The 8,425-nt window shown below is 48.7% G+C and overlaps 1 long non-coding RNA gene across 2 annotated transcripts; it reads right to left on the reverse strand.

Moving 5' to 3' along the window:
* Nucleotides 1-205: 205 nt before the first annotated feature.
* LOC128843100 (uncharacterized) lies at nt 206-5,076 on the reverse strand. 2 transcript variants are annotated; one of them, XR_008446180.1, is made up of 4 exons: nt 4,550-5,076; nt 3,968-4,072; nt 3,043-3,850; nt 206-360 (listed from the first exon to the last, which is right to left on the reverse strand). It is a non-coding gene; the product is annotated as an uncharacterized LOC128843100 (long non-coding RNA). The 2 variants fall into 2 exon arrangements; XR_008446179.1 differs by lacking the exon at nt 206-360 and having other exon boundaries at nt 2,551-3,850.
* Between the last annotated feature and the right edge of the window lie 3,349 nt (nt 5,077-8,425).

An 8,425-nucleotide genomic window follows, 5' to 3' on the forward strand; every position in this document is an offset into this window, starting at 1 on the left:
GAGCGACCGAGGGGAGCCCTTTGGCCCAGCCATTGATGGATACGCCGGAACCCGAAACCCAACTGCTTATGAGACACCCCGATGAGCGTGGTGGCCTCTTGTCGTCCACCCCCATGGAGGAGGAAGGCAAACACAGCTCGGGGGAGTCACCGGAGGACAAGGTGAAAGGAAAAGATGTCGCTCAGGTAAATGAATGATTAAGAAGTGACAGCTGATGATGGGGTGTAATGGGGTTAGGAACCAGCGGGTTGTGTAAATCTAAAAACAAACAGTGGGGTGCTTACTTTCTTTTCTGAAAATCTCTCAACAGCTCGACAATGTCTTTCTAGAAGCCTTTGAGAACTTACACATCGGTAGCCCCTTGGGAGTAAATAGACATAAGCAAAAAGCTGATGCATGATATGAGACACAGATATCAAGACGAAAATCTGGAAAAGGACAAAATGGAAGAATGAACCAGCTCAGACTTCCTTATGGAGTCCATTTTTACAGGCGGCTGTAAAAGGTCGTGTTAAACCAGGCGATTAATAAATAAATAATAAAACTTATTTATTTAAATGTGTCAATATGAATGTGTCCCCTTTCATATTTGTGTTAGTAAAAGACGGTACCAGTAAAAGTCATGTCTAGGCAGCTCTGTTAAAGAAAATATATTACACCCCCAGGGAAGTTGGGAGCTTGAGCGCTATTTCTGAGATGGCCGCTACTAAACCGTCAGAGGCCGAACATAGTATAGCCCTCCTTTGCTGCGGGGACAATTTGCTAAGTAATTTTAAAAGGACCAGGTTTCCCTTTACACAGCTAGACATGTTTTCGGTCAGCAACCCCAGCTGTTACAAGCAGTTCTTTATACAGAGGTTGCCAACAACTGTAACACCACACAATATTCTCAAGCATAACAGACAGTGTTTGTTTGGCATTATCCAACACATTTTTTATAAAGTAACTTTTCCCGCAGTTGCTAGGCCCCGCGAGAATTGCAGAAAAGGGGTGTTTCCACCTCGTATCCATTTTTAAAAGCCGTAGGGCAGGGTTTTAAACCCTTCTTCTAGGACCCTCTTGTTGTAAATGACTTTCAAGTGAGTTTAGGACCCTGCAGTGGTGAGCAGCAGCTGGGCGGGGGGGTTGGGAATCCCAGTGGGGCCTGATTCTGGCAGTTAGGCGCCTAAAGCAGCAGTTAGGCACTTAAGCCCTTTGGTGAATCTGGCCCCAAGAGGTACCCTGAGTGATCAGTTCTAGGCACATCTTTTCCTTCAGTAACTGTCTAACGATGAAGTACACATCATAACCTTTGGAACTGTGCGCTAGGAACGTGTAGTCCCGGAACTCTTTGCCAATATAGGTCTCAACAAACATAGAAAGACACTCGTTGCCCTTAAATTCCCAGGATTTTTCCGGCTTTAGGAACATAACAAAAATGTAATTGGGCATGTGCAACCCAGTCTCCTGCGTGCATTCAAAATCATAAAAAAAATATACTTTTCTGATGATTCAGGCTTTCTAAGGCTGTCCATAAAACACAGGTGACTGTCTACATCACCAGCAATCAAACCCTGACCCTGCTTACAGCGCCTCCCTTTACACCTGTGCCGCTTGTCCACATAAGACTGACACTTATCACACAAAGTTTTAGACAGGCATTCAACTTGTTTTTTTGACGCAAAGTCGACGTGTCCATCTAAACACTCTTTGGATCGACAATACAGTCTACAGCTAGGACACCTCAGCTGCACGCCCATGCTGTCCAAGCACGTTACACTCAAACAGAGGCGGCAACGATACCGGCAAGAGTGGTCGTGACTGTACGCCATGTGGCAAAACTCACAATAGTTTTTCACCCCGAAGAACTTTTTCATATCCAGAACCCCATAGTAATGCTCATCGTGCAACAGGATGAAAAAAGTCTTGGGGTACACTGGGCCCTCCGTTTTAAAAAAGCCCCATCTGCCTTTCGCCGTATACAGCACCACCTGTATATTGACTCCTAAATGCTGTTCAAACGTTGCTACGTCACTGAGCAGAACCTTTTTTTGATCTGACCACCCCAGTTTCTCATGCAACTTTCTCGCCCCCACTAACAATTCCGCGTCTGTAGGTTTACGGTCGGACATAACGGCCAAGAGCCCACCCGCAAAACACAGATTGGTACCGGTGTAAGTCAGGTCTATTGAACATTGTCTCTTTTTATGGAGGATTTGACTACCGCGGATAGAATTTAAAACTCTACGAGCACCCCCACCCCTGTTTTTTACAACTGTCAAAACGAGGCGCAACGTCCCATCAAGATGCAACTCTCTATTGCTCTGTAGCAGCTTTGAGGCCTGAGTTAAGAAATCCTCAGCAGACAGCTCATCCCTAGTTCTTATGACTGAAAACAAAGGGTTAGTTAAATTTCGGCTCTCTAAACGTAACTGAACATAATCATCATAATCACCATTAACATCATCTAGAACTAACTGTATTCCCCTGTGTATGGCTTCAACAACCTGCTGAGCTGAATTTATTCAGTCAGGATTGACAAAACGAAATTCCTCACAATACACCGACCCCCCAAATCTAGGTAATTCACGTTGTCAACTTCTCACTCGCTCCATATACACCTCTGCATTTTCAGGGTTACTTGGGGGTTCCTCTATGGGACCATCAGCGGCATCTTCTACATCAGATGCTATTTGAGAGTCAGACTCCGAGGGGCCTCCGTGAGGGTCATCAGGAGGAGACGGGGACCTTCTAGAGAGCCCTCTGGGGAATTTTCTAAATCAGACTCTGCGTGAGAGTCGGATTCCACCTCCCCATTTTCAGACAAGCCAGTTTGAGAGCCTCCAGTAGGGGGCATCTCTTTTTGTTTTTTTTTCCTCATTACCTCTTTAGCCTTTTTTAAAATTTTTACTGAGACCCTGGCCTGGAACTTTTTGGCCGCCATTTGTTTGTCCACCAAGAGCTGTCCCCCCTTTTGTTTACACCTGAGCTGATGTGTACCCTTGAGGGTGCCCTTTTTACCCAGGCCCCTTTCCACGGCTAGTCACGCCTGCTCAGAGCTACCTTTTGGAAAAATTGAAGTATTTTTCAAAAAGTCACCCGCCAGAGCTTTTGCATTTTTGACGTGGTTTCCAGCTCTCCTTTCTTTTAGACCCCTGAGGATATAGCAGCCACCAGTATTCTGAACAAAGCCTCATATTTTCCCCAAATCTTCATCAGTTTTTTGAATGAAGCATCATACTTTTCCCAAATACTAGAATATGGGGGAGCTGTGACGAGCTTATGGTGTTGGGAGAATGGTCTGTCAGTCCTTGGTTTTTTATTCACAACCCCTAGAGCGCGTGCTCCAGGTTTGTGAATGTGTGTATTTTTGCTCACGTTCACAACCCCTAGAGCGCGTGCTCCGGGTTTGTGAATGTGAGCGTTTTTGCTCAGTTTTCTCAAGGCTTGGTGTGGTGGTGGCCGCTGAGGAACTGGAGTTGTGTTTGCATGGTTGGTCTTTACCAGAATCTTTTGTTTTGTCCTTGGGTTTGACGTACATGAGGTTTGGACTGCCCTCATGCTTCAGTGCTCAGGGCCGGCACAACCCATTAGGCGACCTAGGTGGTCGCCTAGGGCGCTACAATTTGGGGGGCGGTGACCGTGGCGGTATTTCAGCGGCGGGACCTTCTGCCGCCTCTGTCGGGGAGTGGCATTTTGGGGTGGGACCTTCCGCCGTCTAGGGCGGCAGAAAAGCTGGCGGCGCTCCTGCTTGTGCTGTTTTGTGTTAGCGTTGTTAAAGGTCTCAAAGCAGATTCCTGGTTCTTTGGCGGTTCTGGTGGAGGTGTCCCTGTAGCTTCGACTACAGCATTGTCAGGAAAGCTGCCCGTGCCTATGAGGGGGGAGAAAAGACATTTTATGAAACTAAACTTTACCATCTTTCTCACCCACACTTATGGATTTACTTAAATACAAAACCTCATGAAACAAATAAGCAAAATATATTTACTGGGCTTCATCCATCAATCAGTCATTGATGCTGGTGAATTTTCCTTTTCAGCTGTCTCTTTCCTTTTTCTTTTGAGCTTGTTTACCCTCTTGTGTTTTGACTGTACTGTGAAGCAAACAACATTATAAAACACATGAAACTGTCTTGTAAACTTAAAAAAATAAAATATTCGTTAGGGTGTTTTTCTATTTGAAAAGTCACAGCTTTAAAACAAAATAATCCATTTCAGGCTGTACAACAAACACAGGTTTTGAGTTTATTTCTACCGCTTTAAAAAACAAACCCACAAACATTTTTTTAAAAAGACATCTCATTTTGCAAAATAAAAACCAAACTGCTTTTAAAATCCATTGAAAATACTTTTCAATAAACCCACATGCATTTAAAAGGCACATGGTTGTTCTGTCCATCACCACCCCACCCCCACCCCTGCCTTGTGTGTTTGGGCCTTCAGGTTAAAGAATAAGCAAACATGTTAAGTTAGGATTACCCCCAAATCCCTATACAACCTGTGTAATACCTGAAGGTTTTTTTTTTTAATTTAACAGTATTAAGCACATCTATAGTTAAAATGGTTTTTACCTTGGCCTGGTGGTGAAATGCAGCTTAAAGTTCCTGGTTCCATGCTAAACAGATCACACTGCAATAAAGCCAGGCACCATTATTTACTAAGATGGCATGGCCAAAGAATGGCATTATAGAATATCTATTTTCAGGGTTAAAAACAGGGCGCATACCTCCTCTTGGAGTCCAGCAGCAATTCAAGAGCGTTTCGGTTGAAAGAGACAAGCTCCAAGCTCCCTGAGGTTTTTATACCATCCTAACTCTTTGTTTCAAAATAGTCAGCAGGTTGACTGGCTCACCCCTCCCTAGCATTCCCTTTTGTGGTCTGGGCTGGGGGAATAAGTTGTCTGCACAACTGGGCTGCTTTTCTTTTCTTTTCTTTTCTTTTCTTTTCTTTTCTTTTCTTTTCTTTTAGTTCAAATACATTTTTCTGTAGGACCTCTTACAGTACCCATTCCAAGTGGGGGCCCTTTGCAGATATCAATGAATGTCTTGGGGCTTGTTTTTTATCCAGGTCCCCCCTGGCGCCAAATGTTCTTGGGTTAGGCACAGACATTGCATAGCATAACCTATGGCAATAACAGTGTTTAATAGGATTTCCAAACACAGCTCAGCACACAGGCCCCCGAGTTTGCAGTTTATATCCACTGAAGTCCAAGTCACACAGTCATGGTGCCGCTGGGCTGGCGCATCTATGACACAGCCCTCACAATCTTCAGAAAGCTTTTCCCTAAGGCAGTGATTAAGGACAGCATAAACAGCAACGCGTACAATAGTCCGCAGGACTTTTTTTACGCTCACGACATGGCACTGGCTCAGTTAGTTCCATGCCAAGCCTCCTCCTAAACTCCTCATAGCCGTCATCCTCGGAGTCCTCTTCAACAATTTGTATCGGCATTGAGGAGAACCAAGGTGGGCCCAGTTCATCTTCGCTGCTTGATGCCACGCTGTCCAGGGCCTCCTGCTCCTCTAGAAAGGCATCGTCGAGCTGTTGAGAGATTTTCAGAAAAGAAACAGTGTAAATTCCCACTGCATGTTTTTAAATTTACACAAACCCCCCGCCCCCCGGTTCCTAACCCCATTACACCCCATCATCAACCATCACTTCTTAATAATTCATTTACCTGAGCGACGTCTTTTCCATTCACCTTGTCCTCCGATGACTCCCCCGAGCTGTGTTCGCCTTCCTCCTCCAGGGGGATGGACGACAAGAGGCCACCACGCTCATCGGGGTGTCTCACAAGCAGTTGGGTTTCGGGTTCTGGCGTATCCATCAACGGCTGGGCCAAAGGGCCCTCCTCGGTCGCTCCCTCCTCCTCCTTGGAACTGTCGCTGATGTAGCGCTTTCTCCGCGGATGGTCAAAGGCCCTCGGGGCTAAAATAAAGTCCGAAGTTCTCATGGGGGTGGTGAAGGAGTCCATGTTTCCACGATTTCTAAAGCACGCGTTCCTGGTAAAAGATGGCCTCTTCTGCCCCAGCACTGGGACTTATGGGGTGATGGTGCTGCACTCTGATTGGCAGAGGGCGCTGGGAGGAGTTTTTAGAGGGGTCACATGACCTTCTTCTGGGCGGGTCACCCCGCCCTAGAACACCCCCGATTGGTCAAATCTGCTCTCGGGGCGGTCCTATATGACCGAAACCCATTGCAATTGGTAGAGGGTGGTGGGAGGAGTTCTTAGAGAGGTCACATTATCCACTTCCGGACGGGTCACCCCGCCTCAGGCACCCCCGATTGGTCAAATCTGCTCTCGGGGCAATCCTATGTGGCTGAAACCCCTCCTGATTGGTAGAGGGAGGTGGGAGGAGTTCTTAGAGGGGTCACATGAACCCCTTCCGGATGGGTCACCCCACCCCGGAACTCCCCCATATTGGTCAAATCTCCTCTCGGGACAGGCCTACGCGGGCGAAACCCATTCTGATTGGTAAAGGGCAGTGGGAGGAGTTCTTATGGGGGTCACATGACACACTTTGCTTCCGGTCATGGTCCGCCTTGACACCGGAAGTAATACCCCCCATGTGTGGGACTTCCGGTGACAAGTGGTCGGGGCTTATGGGGTCAAGGGGCGGGGTTGATGGTAGGGCTTTATACTACTACCAAACACCCTTGGAGGCCCTTGCCTTCCAAAAGGGTGGCTTTGTAAATTTAGTATCGGGTGTTCTTGAACGAGGGTCCTTAGACATTTGAGACTTCACTATGTTTTGAAGTTTGGAGAAGGTTTTCTTGAGACACATTAAGATCCGTTTGAGAACTGGATCTTTGCTCCTTGAAGGGGATGGTGTCCTAGCTCTGGAGGCCTTTGCTGGCTTTGGAGGAGAACCGTCAGGACTCCCAGTTGCTTTCTCCCTGGCTTGCGAAAGCCCTGTTGTACTTGTAGCAATGGACACCATCTTTGGTTGCTTGGTGGGGGCCGTTTTCCCCATTCCATCCTGCGTCTTGCTCCTGTCTGCTGGAAGGAGCCACACCACTGGCATCTTGTTGTGGTTGGATGATGCTGAGGAGTCTCCTGGAGTCCATCGCTGTGGAATTCCATGGGATCTTCTGGGCAAGTCAGCACCTGCACAGCCAGCAGGTCTCTTCCGTCGAACCTTATCGCACTTGCAGACTCTGATTGGCGGCTGGTCCCTGGAGAGCTTTGAATTCACAGTTCCATCGAACCCGTGTGGAGCCGTGATGTCTCGAAGATCATGCAGCTCAGCAGATACTTGTGTCTCCTCCTGATGGGGAGGGAGCTGCTCAACATTTCCATCAGGTGCTTGATCTGCAGGTCGTACGCAGCCTGCCCAGCAATGAGAGAGTCAAGAATGGATCTTGTCAGCTGCCCAGAGCCTGGTGCCTCTGGGGCAACCTGGTGGCGTTGGGTCTTGGGACGATCTGCCCTGCTCTCACCTGCCTGTGCCCCTGGCCTCAGGCAGGAGCCTTCTCCCGAGATAACCTTCCCCTCCATGTGCACCTCCAGCGTCTCTTCTGTCCCTTTGGTGCCGCTCACACCGGTAAGGGGCTTTCTGAACTCACTCCTATAAATGTGGAGTGTCGCTGCAAGCGACTTCTCTGTTCCTGCGATTTCTGGAGGTGGTGATGTCAGATCCACCCCTGCTGGCAGAGTGCAGCGATCTGGGTTAGCCTGGTTTCCTGCCGCACCCTCACTCCTGCCCATCTCCATGGTGGTATCTTCCACTGGCGTTGGAGGACGTGTGGAACAAGAGGAGCCTGTGCTTTGCTTCCCTGTCTGCGATGCGCTGCCATGGTCTGGGGTTTCTTTCCCTTTCGAAGCTGCTGCCCCAGGATGCTTCCAGGAGTAAGACCTGGCCATTTGCTGCCTTCTGTCGGTGGGTAGGGCATGTACATCCTCCAGCCACCTCTGACTGGGGGCCCTTAGAGGCAACTGAATAGACCGAGCCTTCTTGGAACACACCTGAAACAGTGACCGGTATGGAGTCACAATGCCCCCGAAGGTAGGGTGAGAGAGCCGGCCTCTCTCCTCTGGGGAAGGAGACATGAACCTCCTCAGGGAATCCTGGATCCTCATGGGCAGTCCCCATCTTTGCTGCACTTGAATCTTTGTAATGTGGAACTCCAGCTGCTTTTTAACGTCCCTCCCAAGGAAGAGCAGCTCCCCAAGGATGGGAACCACCTCAACCTCGGGCTTTGCCTTCAGGGAGGACAGCTTGGGAACCAGGGGTAGGAAAGTCCACAGGGATTTCCACAGGGCATCCGGCAAACCCCACTCCTGCTGCAGCTTCTTCCGCTGCGTGTGCCAGTCCAACTTCTCCCTGACCTGATTGAGCAGGAAATCGGTCTCTATCTCACTGAACTCCACCCCAGCTCCCCTGGCTGGGACGGTGTGAGGCACCTTTGCCGGGGGCTCTGGATCCAGGGTGAGCAGCCCCCGCTGC

Source organism: Malaclemys terrapin, chromosome 9 (genome assembly GCF_027887155.1).
Source record: "Malaclemys terrapin pileata isolate rMalTer1 chromosome 9, rMalTer1.hap1, whole genome shotgun sequence".
Classification (NCBI taxonomy): Eukaryota; Metazoa; Chordata; order Testudines; family Emydidae; genus Malaclemys; species Malaclemys terrapin.